At 33.1% G+C, this 14,182-nt stretch overlaps 1 long non-coding RNA gene across 1 annotated transcript; it reads left to right on the top strand.

Moving 5' to 3' along the window:
* Positions 1-1,113: 1,113 nt before the first annotated feature.
* LOC106440608 lies at positions 1,114-3,264 on the top strand. The gene is made up of 3 exons (XR_001287736.3): positions 1,114-1,360; positions 1,574-1,724; positions 2,241-3,264. It is a non-coding gene; the product is annotated as an uncharacterized LOC106440608 (long non-coding RNA).
* Positions 3,265-14,182: the final 10,918 nt, after the last annotated feature.

The following is a 14,182-nucleotide window of genomic DNA, read 5'->3' as shown; positions in this document are numbered from 1 at the left end:
TTGTGATGGAATAGTTAGTCTCATACTGTGACAAAAAGACTAAATAATTGTGACGAATTGGTATAAAATTATAACTGGATTTTTTTAATAAGTATGACTAAAAATATCTTAAGTATCTTACAAGTTTCTTAAACTACAAAAGTTTTAGCATAATCGTGAATCGTGATTATAGTGTATTCAGAAAGGCATTTTCCATAGGCATACAATTGAAGTGATCGAGTATAGTGTACTCAAAAAAGAAATTTGCCATAGGCTGACAATTCTAGGGCCCCAAAATTGTGAAGGCATGGTGTATCGAAGTGCTTACAATTCTCAACACTGAATGTGTGTTCGAGTTGGGTTTGTGGTTATAAATAGTTTTCATGGGTTAGATTTTTTATAACAGAAATTAAAAATCTTAACTACATATACATGAGTTCTTCATCAAACTATATTCTTTATAAGATATAGAGTTTAGTCTTTTTATTGGATTAATAATAAACATAAAATATGTAATGTATAGTGTGGGTGACTCAATCATGATACATGTAAGAGAGGAATAGAATTTCTTAACCAAAAATTTGGGTTTCACTACCATGTAACGTGAAAGTGATAATTCAGTTTATGCTGATGTGCAACTAACACTACAAATTATTGTTCAATTAGTGTTGACTTGAAAAGAGAATATTCATTGCTCATGTTATATATATATGTATATTTAATTAAATGATAAGTATGAACAACCTAGAAGTTATGAATAAAAGTGGCAATCAAGTGACTAAAACTATTGATATTAAGCTAAAGAGTTATATTTGTTCGAGAATTATATTATCATAATGTTTTTTATTGAAGGAATCAGTTTTCACTTATTAGAATGAATATCTACGTAGATTTAAAAAGAAAATCTAATTAGTTAAAGAAAGAGGAAAGAAAGCCAAAACAGACCAAATTATTATCAAAATTAATAGGAGAATCAAGAATCCCGGTAAAAGAGGATTTTAAATTGGGTTGTTGCCATCGTCATCTAATACCCTAATATTTCAACTAATACACCATATATCTTATACAATAAAGTTGAGTTTCTTCTCTCCATAGGGCGTCTGCTGCTACGTGTCACCATAACTAACTATAGTTTCGTTTGGGCTTTTATTTACATTTCAGGCCTAGAATTGACATTGGTTTGTTCGTCCTTTTGCTTTGGAGTTTCGAGCGTCTGCCGGCTGACGAAAGTTCCATATTTTGATTCGTATGGAACTTAAGTATTAGATTGATACCTCCCCGATTTGATTCTTTAAAGATTTCGTCGCCGTTGTTGACGAAAAAGCAAGCGCATCGACGGTTCGGAAGGGGAGGCGTAGGGCTGCTACTTATTGAAGAACAGGTTCGTCCTCATCAGCTCTCTTCATCCATACTCTTCTATTTGAGCATGCTTTGTGTATTCCAATTGGTAACCAGACTTCTATTACAAACGATGACGTCAACATCCACATCGAATTTGTTATCTACTTAAAGCTTATTATCTTCAGTTCCTTAGTTTCTTTATCTTAATTGAAATAAATGCTGAGTTTTTCGTTGATATGGATTTTGTTTGCAGATTGTCAATCCACATCTGCTGTCTCAGAGCATTGAGAATCCGATCTAAGCTGCTGTACAGTTAGTTTAGTACCAATTATGGAAGTGAACTTGGGAAGATTATGCTTGACACGACGTTTGAGGAACGAGATTTGCTGAATGAAAAGACTGTGGTTTGTTTTCTATGCTTCTGGCTATAGTTTTTATTTGTCGCCTTAAATTGAGCTTAGTTTGGAATAGAAAACTAGGGTTCTATGATTCCATGTTCTTGTGTTACAAAAAAATGTAACAAAATAAGTTTGTTTTCTATGCTTCTGGCTATAGTTTTTATTTGTCTCCTTAAATTGAGCGTAGTTTGGAATAGAAAACTAGGGTTCTATGATGCCATGTTCTTTTGTTACAAAAAAAAATGTAACAAAATAAAAGAAGCTTTTTGGTTCTTTTAGTCATTGCTGAGTCTGAGTTTGACTTTAGCTTTTATTGGATAAGAGTTTGTCAAATGAAGCTGGTGAATGCAGTTTATGTATTGAATATTACAAAAGTGTGTGATGATTTTGAGAAAGAATCATTCTTGCAGGAAAACATGGGGTCTTCAGTGCCTTTTTTATGAGATAAATGAATCATTTTCTGTTTTGACTCTTTTGCTACATTCCCTTGCTTGTCTATTAAGTACAATAACTGTTGTGTAGCCAGGGGATATCATAGCTCCTAATGGAGTGAGGGTGGTGCTATGAAAATGCAAGTGGAAGCTAAACATAAAAAGAGAGTCCAGGCCAGATTCTTGAGTCTGAAGGTAATTATGCATTGCTTATCTTTGCATGTCTGCTAGATTTTTGCTTTCCATTCCCTTAAATATTAGGTAAAGCGAATGTTATATGTTGGATTTAGTGGCTGAAACTCCAATATGCCTTTTATGGTTATTTTTCTATCAGCTGAAATATATTTCAGTTTATCTTCATTCTTTCATGCTCTTCAGATTGTTCAGGACTTATAATGATTTTGATTGTGTGTTTGTCTACTTAGGCTGTTGCTTTTAAAATGGTTTTCGTATATATTGATTCTGGGTTTGATATCCTTATTATCGTACCGTGCCGAACAAGGAGAGGAGTGTTAATTGCAGTGAAAAGCCAGAAGAGAGGGATACCCAGTTAAGAATTTAAAAGTCTGTAGAAAAGAGGATGACAATGGTGGGAAATTTCATCATGAGAGCTTTGTGGAGCAAACTTCTAATAGCTCAAATGGAGGTGCATCATGAGTAGCAGTAGAGTTTGGACAACTTCTGACGTGGGAACTTAAACGGGAAATTCATATGATGATGATAACGGTGTGGGGATGATTGGGAAGCTCTTGCTGATGTAGTAACAGCTGAAGAAGAGAATAAAAAATATTATCTCCTCCATGAGTACGTCAAGGAGCAATAGAGTTTGGACAACTTCTGATGTGGGTGATTCCAATCTTGACGCAACATATATTGTGGGTGTTAGAGATAGAAAGCATGATTGTTAGAATACCATCAAAGAAGGAAAAAGCAGTTGACGAAATTCTCCAGCAATCGATGCCATTATTAAGTGCCTCGACAACCATTATTTACTGCTTCAGTTATAAATGTTTACCGCTTTGCGTTACATTTTGATTTATATGTCTTTTTGCATGCAAGTGACCTGTTAAAAAATATGATCTATAGATAATGCACACACTACCTGATTCAAAGCACTCTCGCTATGTTTTCTACTAGCAGCATACCTATATATATGATTTATGATTAATGTCACTAAGAAGCCAAAATAAATGGGGCAGGAAACCTTGCTGTGAAAATATTGGATTGAAAAAGGTCCATGGATCATTGGATTGTATAAGATCGTAGACTCATAAATTTCTTTCTTATCAAATGGTAGCCAGTGACCATTGTTGACCATTACTAAAAAATACCAATTATTTTAAATAAAAATTCATATAATGGTTGTTGACCATCAAGTTTGTTATAATACATATAATATTTTTTTTCCTAAATCTACAGATCACTATTTTTTAATATAACACATCTTGCCATAAAAATCACTAATAAGTTGGAAATAAAATTTTGGAGCTAAAATCATGAAGATATTTATCTTCTAAAATATGGTAAAACGAAATATAGAAAAGCTCAAAAAGAAAAAAAAACATTATTACATTTTTAAAAATAAATTTTCTTTTTTCAAATAGATTATTATTCTTTGTATTAAAATAAAAAAATTAAAATATCATACATTTATTTCAAACATTTAACTTTTAGTATCTATTAAATCATTTTGTTCTCTTCACAACAAAATAGTGACAACAAGAAAAATTACAATCTATATACACAAATATTTCTCGAACCAATAAAAATATTTAGTTTTATTGAAATAAATAATTCTAAACAATAAAAATATCACAATTTTTTGGAATTGAGAAAATATGTCTTTCCTTTCTTAGTTTAATAGGAAAATAAAATTAATTGAAAATTACATCTAAAGCATTAATAAAACTAAAAAAAAACAATAATTCAGTGTTTAATTATTTTAGATATATAAATTAACAACGTATGAATTTTAAGTCATAAAATATCTATTTTCATTGTTATTAGTGTTTGCACTCTAATACTTTAAACTTCATCTTATAATTATATTTGCAAAAAGCGATAAATATGTATTATATATATTTAAAAAGTAATACAATAGATTAATTTAAACTAAAATTTATATAAGAAAACTAGTAAATAAATAAAGCACTAACTCCTCCTACACTTCAATGGGAAGTCCAATATCCTCTCTTTTAGTTTTACCCTAAAAACTCTTCTCAGGCAAAATTAAAGCCGTCCCTCATTTTTTAATAACTTTTCATGATTTCAAAGAGTACATCACATGTGGCTAATCTTCTGTTCTAGGTTTATATTTTCGCAGTCAATTATTTAAATGGCTTATTGTTCTGAACTCAAAACGATTTCATACTTTTGGATTTTTCTTTTCATATGCTAACTTTCTTTGGTTATTCATCCTTTTCTATTTTGTTTGTTTGTCAACTGTAGATGCGGCTTTTGGAGATGGTGATGATGACAATAAGAGCTCCGTAATACGTCGGTTAATTAATCGGGATCTTGTAAGACACAACAATTTCTATTGACAAGGGAACTATGGAGATAACAAGACATGCTTTGATGAATCTCTACAGTTGTTTTCATCTGCTTTTGGGATCTCCTTCTTCGTTTAGTTTGTTTTTTTTTTCTGCTATGATTTTAGTCTTTTTTGTTAATATTTATGATGATTAATCTATTGTATTATGTTGTAAGTTTCTATGTATGTCGATTATATCACTACGAGAAAAATGTGTTTTAATAGCGGACGAAAGACGCTATCTAACAATACGATAGCGGTTTATGAAGCGCTGATCATCGTCCGTGATAATAGGTCAGACACATTAGATAGCTGTTTTTTGAAGTGCTATCTTATTGTTATATATTATAGCCGTTTTTTGGTATGTAATTAAATATTCTTTAATAGCATATTTTTTTTGCTATTATTAACATTAAATTTGGTAATTTGATAATTATTTTTATTTTAATTATTTTAAAATAAAAACAAAATTAAAAATTAAAATTGATTTATATATTTAAGATTTCTTTATTATTTAAATTTATTTACAGTTAATTGTTTTACAAAAAAAAAAAAATCTAATTAGATAAAAAAGTACTAAAACCAAACCAAATAAACCAAAACCCTAAACCAAGCTTAAACCTAATTCCTAATTAACTACCATATGTCGTCTTCTTCATCTTGTACGCCGCCGCACACCACCATGGCACCACCTACGTGGTATTCTTCATCTTCCAGTCCTCACCAGCCCCACCACCACCTTCGTCGTTGTCTCTTCTATGCTCTTCACATCCGCCTTGATTCTTCTTTTTCGCTGTGGGATTTGAGAGTCAAGCTTCAGAGATGAGGCGTACTCGTCGTTGCATCCAGCCACCTTCATAGTCGCTCGCCGTCTTCGTGGTCTTCTTCTCCACGGAGCTTGCTCGCCGTCTTCCTGGTCTTCTTCTCCACGGAGCTTGAGAGGAAGCGTACAGAGTTTCCATGGCTATTGAACAGAGGCGTCGGTCCTCCTCTCCAATATTTTTCTTCACTTCTTGGACCCAAACTCAAATAAAAATCAGATCTACTTTGTTGTTTCAGTGAATGTACAGAGACAAATTAAAAATCGTAGAAGAAGAAGAAGAAAACAGAGAATGAGAACGTAGAAAAAAAAAGGATAGAAGAATAGTAGATCTCAGATCTATTGGGAGTAAAGAAAGAGAGAGAATGATTTTAGGCTAAAAAATGTGATCCTTGTCAAAAAAAATTAACCAATAAGAAATAAGGTTAAAAATAGATAAAATATTAATTTTAGCTCTTAGATTAGAATCAATCAAAGGCCATTAAAAGACAATTAAAACTGTTTCTACATTTATTTTAGATTTTTTTTTAAAAATTCCTAAATTTAAAGATTAGATTTAAAAATTTTAATGTTGACAAAAAAATATTTAGAATTTTTACAATTTTAAAATTTTAGATTTGAAAATTATATCTAGTGGATGTATGGTTTATATATGTTTGATGTTAGGAATTAGGGTATAAATTTTAATTGAGGAATTAAAGTTTGTATGTTTGGAAGTTACATATAATAAATTTCTTTTGGTTTTAACGTGTATGTTTTACTATTAAAATTTTAGAACTATCAAATATGAAGTTTAGGATTTTAGATTTAGAGATTATGCATGATATTGGATTTAATGTATATAGGTTTGGTGTTTAATTTTAAAATATTTAAGTTGATAATTTTATATTTAAGATTTGGAGTTTAAGTTCTAAAATATTATAAAGACTATTAGTGTATTAGTGTTTAACTTTTGCTTTTTAGAGTATAGGGTTCAGGAGTTTGTTTAGGATTTAGGGATTCAAAAAGTACGCTATTATAGCGTTTATTATTTTATGTGCTATTAAATGTATTCTATCATAGCGTTTCGATTGATGCCGCTCAATCATAGCGTTTCCAAAAATACAAACGCTATCTAAAACTAACGGATATATCAAGCATAGCAGAAAGCGAAAAAATGCTATCCTGGTCTGCTATTAAAACGTATTTTTCTTGTAGTGTATATTTCTGAAAACTTTCATAATAATAAAAAATAGCTAAAATGTTGTGAAACTCTAAACTATTTTCACTATTAGTGCTTATTTAGCTAACAGGGAAGGCTAAGAATATAAGTGAGCTGTGACCATACTTCAGTACAAAATAATAACAGTTTATAGACGAGAAATAGTAGCTGTTTAAGACAAAAATGTGACTGGAGTTTAGTAATAACCAATTGACAGAACTAAAAATTTTAATAGTCAAATAATTTGATGGATGTGAGTGTAATGGATTGGTGATGACCTTGTAGTCTCTATTTGTGAAAGTATGTTACTAAACTTTCGTTGTAATCAGCTACGGAACTGGGACATTCTTATCGTCACAAAAGGAGACCATTTTTAGACGATGTTTTCGTCAATAATTGTAACGGTATTGTTATTTTAATTTTCGTCACTGCTACTGACAAAATAATTTTGTCACAAATTATGACGTTTTTTGTTACGATGAAAATTTGTGACGTCCTTATTGTAACCGTTCATAACCTGTCACAATTCTGTCACAATAATTATATTGTTACGAAATTGTGTTCATTACGACCAAAAAATTGTCACAATATAATTATTTTCTTGTAGTGTTTTCAGTGAATGGTCATGTGAACTTTCTATGATTTTACGCATCATTGTAGTGCCTAGGTGGCCGAAGCGATCATGCCATAATGTGAACTCTTCTAGGTTTCGTTTTACTACAAGATTTGATTCGATCTCATCGATATAAGTATGATGTAGTCCCGAAGGAAGTTCTGGAAACTTTTCCAATATGTATTTTCTGCCACATTGCTCAGAAGTTACATACATGTATTTCTTTTCATCCTCAGTTGCAGACTGAGTATCATATCCGTGAAAATATATGTCTTTAAAACTCAACAAAATTCCTTTTACAACTCGGAGAATATAGAGCATTATTTATGGAAAATTTTGTTCAATTCGGCAACGTAAAGTTTGCTTTACCAGTTCTTTCAATCACGTCTGCAGGACCTGATATTGTATTGACGACAATTCTTGTCGGTTTTATATCAGAGAAATATCTCTTTTGGCTCAGAATAGTGTGCATTGTTCCACTATCTGGTATCCATATTTCACGAATCCGTTTCTTGGATTTTGCTCCATTAGCATTTTGATCCATTTCTGAAATTGTCATAAATATTAATAAAAAAAACATAAAATTTATTCATATAATAATCATTTAAGGAAACACACAATAATTATACATTAAGGTGACGTTAAAACATTATTATTCGTTTAAAACATAAAATGTAATAATTATACATGACAATACTGAAAACTATTCAATAGTCTTATTATAAGCATTTTGTCTCTCTTCATGAGTAATCTAGTCCAGCTCATTTGCGAAGTCGGAGGCATCGAGGTACGATGTCCCTTCAAAGTTTTCAGTGAGGTTCACTTCTTTAGCTTTGCCTTTCGTGGACTCTTGATATAACTTACAGAGATGTGGAGGAGTACGACAGGTACGGGACCAATGTCCTTTACAGCCACATCTGTAACACACTGTCTCACTCTTCTGGGTGGTATCCTCTTGAGTTTCTTTACCCTTAGAAATTTGTTCGAATCTAACCCACTTGTTAGATCCCTTCCATTTTGGATTGCAAGTTTTTCCACGTTTGTTGTTGAAACGGCGACCACGACCTCGGTTGGTCTGGTTCTCCTTTCCGAATTTTCTACCGCCGCAGCATTCACTTCAGGAAATGCTTTGGCTCCCGTAGGTCGGGAATTGTGGTTTTTGATCAGGAGCTCATTGTTCTTTTCAGCCAACATGAGCGCAACCATCAATTCAGAAAATCTCGTGTACCCGCATTTTCTGTAAATTTCGGGTAGGAAGTGAAGTTGTTTGTGGAAAGTGTTGTACGTTTTATTCATCATTTCGGCCTCAGAGACAGAGTTACCACAATATTTCAGGAGTGAAACTATCCTCAGGACAGCGGAATTGTATTCCTCAACCTTTTGAAAATCTTGGAACCTCAGGTTTTTCCACTCTTCTAGAGCGTGAGGGAGGTTGACTTGTCTCTGGTTATCAAACCTTTCTTTTAAAGCTTGCCACAGTTCAGCTGGGTCTTCGACGCTTGCATAGTCGTGCGTTAGATTCTCATCTAAGTGCTTCTTCAGGAAGATTATCGCTTCGGCTATATGCTCGGGCGGCGATTTGTTACCGATTACAATTGTTTCGGTTATCTTTTTCATTACCAGATATGGTTTCACGTTTGTGACCCATCCGACGTAATTTTTGCCAGTTATTTTCAGAGCCGGGAACTGAAGTTTCTCGATGTTTGCCATTTGTATTTCTAAACACACAAAATAATTTTTTATTAGAATTTTGTAATTTTAAAATGAACCATTTATATTAATAATACACGCAATTACAAGGAGAAACAGGGCATAGAAAAGTAAACCGACATTAAGCGTAAATTCTTCAGGAGTAAATTCTCCAATAAAAAGACCGTACATATAAGCAAAAATTAGAATTGCACATAAAACCAAAAATATGCGAATCATCTTTCTTGCAATGAAAAACCGAAATGGAGCGATTTGAAAATATTTGAGAGAAGATGAAATATTTTGGATGAAGTAAATGAGTGAAGAGTGAGTATATTTATAGATGAAAACACTGTTCATAGCCGTTTGGAAAAAGAGTAAAAATTTTGAAATTTTTCTTTGTGACCGTTGGGATTAAATCGTATTAACCGAAAATCAATCTGAAAATACTGTAATAATCAGTCAACCAAATTCCGTAAATCTCATAATATTTTATATATGTGACCAAACATTTATATAATAACCATAATATAATAAACATTATGGTAATAGAAAAATTATAACATTAAATAGATTATGCAGCGGCACAGCCAAGCCAATAATTATAGTGTAGTTAGAAATCAATGTTTATTAACGAGGTGACATACCGTCCACATTAATATAGATAAATAATAATAATTAAAACAACCATTATAAAATAATTAATAATAATATAGGCAGTATACCGACCATTATAGCAGAGTAAATATGATACATATAAATTTTACCGAATCGCAGAGTGATCGTGCTGATAACGTGTTATAAAATAACTTATAATATTATAGTATCAAGAAATTTAAATAATGGCGAAATTTTATACCCGCAGAAAGGAAATAATACTGATATATGATAAATATCAGGAGAGAATGTGTTATAAGAAGAAGAAGGGAGGGTTGTGTTACAATTGATCGAAGTGATCGTTTATATAGAAGTTTAAAAGTAGGATTTAATGTGCGTGTATTAAAGATATAAACAATATTAATCATTCTAACTTTTAACGTGAGAACTCGAATGAGAAAAATCACTCTACAAATAATAGTATAGATAGATTAAATAGGCTATTATACTAGCTTAAAATCATACTAGTTGTTAAATGCGATGGTTCAAAGTAAAGAAAAACAGTCAGCCTTTGTTTGTAGAAGATGTTTAGGTCAGACTCAGACTGACTTTCTTCACTAGATTGTTTTTTGAAACACTACATTTCATTCATAATTTGAACCGATTACAAAGATAAATCAACATCAGAAAGTATAAATGAGCGATCTTAATGAAGACTTTCAATACAAGGCAATAAAAATAGAGACATAAACTTAAACAAGCTTGATAACAAGTCTAAAGAGTGATTAAAGGTGCCACCGTTCTTTAAGTTTTCTAACATGAGTAGTCACCGTATATTGTGATGTTGACCGCTCCAAAACCTCATTTCTTACTGGGATGAGTATTGTTGTACCTTCCGATCCCAGACGAACCATTACATAAGACATCAAATAGTAAAGAAATTGACGAATAGTAAAGAAATTGACGGTTATTGGCTAGGAGCCAAGAAAAGAGTCCTCAAGAAGGAGGGTTTAATGGAAGTTGTCACTCCGGCAAAGCAGGGAATGATGGAAAAAAATCTCTCATAGCTCCGGTTTGAAGAAGTTTAGCTAGTATTTTTTGGAATGGAAAATGCTAAAAGACTATAATCGTCAAGTTTTGATAGAAACTTAATGAGTATCTAAACAATTAAGAAAAATAAAAAATAAAAAAAAATTAGAAAATTAAAAATAAAAGTATCTTGAAAATAACTCCTAAAAAACTCTAGAAACTATAATGACATTTTTCAAGTTGAGCTTTTTCTAAAAATTAAAAATTAATTCCGTAACTAAACTTTGTTAAAATATTATTTTTTTGTACTTTAGAACCTCACTTAAGATATTAAATCAATAAGGGTGTTCTAATAGTATTGGTCTGGCACTTGCTCTTGTCTGAGTTGAAATTTGATGGTGAACTATGCTTGAGCTATTTGGAAGAACTCCAAATATTGCACCCATGAAACATATATACTTCTGAGTCTATCATGTGTGGATGCTTCAAATCGTGCCGCCAAGTTAAGCGTGGAATCCCACAAACAACATGCTGGTCGATCAGATTTTGGCAATGGAAAGTACGAACTTAGATAACGTAGATGGAAAGCATGAACTCAGATAGTACAGATGTTGTGAAAACACAGACTTATTTTCTTCACAAGTTTTTTTCTATTGTTCCTTTTTCATAGATGTGATGCTGGTGTACGTAGAGTGAAAAGACTCATCACTTTCAAACAATAAAAACTTGTCTTTCATGATGTTTTTCACTTTTTATTGATTTGGTAAGGAAGCATTACATGGATCATATCTTTCGAAACAAAAGATTTATAGCTTGCGTTGATCAAAATCTTATGTAAGCGTCTTTTTGATTTTTATATGTTGGAGTTAAATCGATTAAAATGATGGTTTTAGCTTTTAAATATATATACATATTAGTATGAAATCCCGGTTTACTTAATTGTTATGTTCGGTTAAATCTCCTTTAGCTTAACCGGATTCATATATATATGAGAACCAAATGTACATGTTGACTAACAATAATAACAAACTTTTCTCATCTTCTTCACTCTCTCAATGCGATCTCGAAGCTCGAATCTCCATCTTCATCATCTTTGATTCTGAGTTCAATATGGTATCAGAGCAATGATACTCTTCTTCTGCTTCGTTCTCTAAGCTTCGTTTTCTTCATTTCCATGAGTATTCCTCTGCTCTTTCTTTCGCGATTCTTTTACTTCGTCGTTCTTGCGATAAGTGAGATTTGCTTTGGGATACTGGTTTGTTGCTTGTTCGTGATTGATTTCTTCAATTCATCACTTCTGTGATTGATTCGATAGATTTGTTTGTCTTCGTACGATTGGTGGTTTCAAGATTCTTCGATCGATCTATGGCGTCTTCTCAATCACCTTTGATTCCCCCTTCCTCTGATTCTTTCCGTACTTCGTCTGATCATTATGAGAATCCCTATTATCTCCATGATAATGATCATCCTGGATTGGTTCTTGTTACCGATCGACTGACGACAGCTTCTGATTTTCATTCTTGGAAACGATCTGTCAAGATGGCGTTGAATGTGCGCAACAAGCTAGGCTTCATTGACGATACAATTCCTAAGCCTTCTCTCTCACATCGTGACTATGGAGCTTGGTCTCGTTGCAACGATATTGTGGCTACTTGGTTGATGAATTCGGTATCCAAGAAGATAGGGCAGAGCTTGTTGTTTATTTATACTGCAGAAGGGATCTTGAACAATCTCATATCTCGATTCAAGCAGGATGATGCTCCTCGGGTTTATGATATTGAACAGAGGTTGAGTAAGATTAAGCAAGGCTCTGTGGATGTATCTGCGTACTATATTGAATTGGTAACTCTCTGGGAGGAACATCGTAACTTTGTGGAGCTTCCAGTTTGTACGTGTGGGAAGTGTGAGTGTGATGCGGCATCTTTGTGGGAGAAGTTACAGCACAGGAGCCGAGTAACAAAGTTTCTGATGGGTTTGAATGAGTCCTATGAGCAGACGAGACGTCATATCCTTATGCTCAAGCTGATTCCAACAATTGAAGAAGCTTTCAACATTGTAACTCAAGATGAGCGACAACGTTATATTCTTCATGTCACTGCGGTTGATAATGTGGCTTTCCAGACTGTGAATCCTTCTTCTGTGGTTGTTGATCATGCTTATGTTGCAGCTTACTATGCAGGACATGCTTATCAGAAACAAATTTGCACTCATTGTGGGAAGACTGGCCACACCGTTCAGAAGTGCTTTAAACTTCATGGCTATCCGCCTGGTTACAAGACTTATGGAGCACCGCATTCTCAGAACAAGAACCAGTCTCAGTCTCGTGCATCACAGACTCTGGCTAAACCCACTTCACAAGATTCAGCACAGCTAGCTACTTTGACTAATGTTGTAGCGATAATATGTACTGATACAGATTCACGGTTCATCTCACAACTTCCACTAGTCTCTCCTCATTTGACCAGTGGAGGAATGAACTTGAATTTGCAAAGCTTTACTCCACAACAGATTCAGAGTTTGATGACGCAGTTCAATGCTCATGTACGAGTTTCAGAGCCTCAAGTTCCTTCCTCATTTGCTCCTCTCCCGTGTGCAACTATCACATAACATGGTGTCATGGATCCTCAGTGTTCTTCTGGTATAATTTCATTTCCTTCTATCAACCTTACTTTTGAAAATAATACCCTTCATTACAAACATCATTGCATTTCAACTTTACAATCTTTTCTTCCTAAAGATGCTTGGATCATTGATAGTGGAGCTTCTAGTCATGTTTGTTCTGACTTAGGGATGTTTGATAGCTTTGTACCAGTTTCCTCTGTCACAATTACTCTTCCTAATGGTAGGTTTGTTCCGATAACACACACTGGCACAATTAAGATTACAGATTCTTTGATCTTGTATGATGTTTTGTTAGTACCTGATTTTCAATTCAACTTGATAAGTGTGAGTAGTCTAATACGTTCTCTAGTTTGTGCTGCTCATTTCTTTCCAAATGGTTGCTTGATTCAGGAACTTTCTCGGGGCTTGATGATTGGGAAGGGTAGCCTTTACAACAATCTATACATACTTGATTCACCGTGTGCTGTTTCTGACAAGACTGTGTTCTGTGGCTCAATCTCAACTGATAGTTCTGTGTGGCATCAACGTTTGGGACATCCGTCTTCAAGTGTTTTTAAAAATATTTCTACTTCTTTACCGTCTTACAAAAATATAGAGTCTGGTTCTTTTCCTTGTCAAGTTTGTCCTTTAGCAAAGCAACGCCGTTTGGCTTATGTGTCTCATAATAATCTTGCTTCTCATCCTTTTGATTTGATTCATATGGATGTTTAGGGTCCTTTTAGTGTCGAGTCTGTTGAAGGGTACAAGTATTTTCTTACTTTGGTAGACGATTGTACACGAATCACTTGGATTTACATGTTAAAGAATAAAGGTGAAGTTTCTATTGTATTTCCTTTATTTCTTAAGCATGTTTCAACTCAATATAATGCCAAAGTTAAAGCTGTTCGTTTCGATAATGCACCAGAGTTAGCTTCCACTGATCTTCTTAA

This window comes from Brassica napus, chromosome C5, assembly GCF_020379485.1.
Source record: "Brassica napus cultivar Da-Ae chromosome C5, Da-Ae, whole genome shotgun sequence".
Taxonomy (NCBI): Eukaryota; Viridiplantae; Streptophyta; class Magnoliopsida; order Brassicales; family Brassicaceae; genus Brassica; species Brassica napus.
This window is presented reverse-complemented; position numbering and strand designations above follow the sequence as displayed.